The sequence below is a fragment of the Penaeus monodon genome, chromosome 34, assembly GCF_015228065.2.
Source record: "Penaeus monodon isolate SGIC_2016 chromosome 34, NSTDA_Pmon_1, whole genome shotgun sequence".
NCBI lineage: Eukaryota > Metazoa > Arthropoda > Malacostraca > Decapoda > Penaeidae > Penaeus > Penaeus monodon.
Window position 1 is genome coordinate 19,177,234 of NC_051419.1, and position 515 is coordinate 19,177,748.

Genomic DNA, 515 nt, shown 5'->3' on the forward strand with positions numbered 1-515 from the left:
GGAATTCTACCTTGACGTATATGTGATATGTAAAGATCTACAATATTTATTAATTTTTAAAAATAACTTCATATGCCTTTTATACTTAATTCATATAAAGTCTCTTCCTATAACATTTATTAAATTTTTTCTATCTTTTCGTATTTTTCACATGTTATCTGTGATCACAAACTCCCTTTAATGTTTCGATATGCATTTGCGGACAGCTTTTTGAACCCTTGTGTTGGGGATTGTGTATTTGCATGACATCCTGTGTGCGGAAAAGAGGGCAGATGTGTGCGTGCATATACATATTCAGATATCCACAAGGTCATATATGATGGGGTAGCGGGTGGAGAGGAGGGGAGAGGAGGGGGAGGTGAGAGGGGGAAATGAGAAGGGTAGGTGATCCCAAATTAGGTTCTTCTTCATAAAAAAGACAGATAAATAAATATAAAGTGATGAGGGGGGAAGAAAGAGTGGGGGGGGGGGGAGAAGATAAGGTGGATAGAGAGAGATAGGTAAACAGAGGGAGG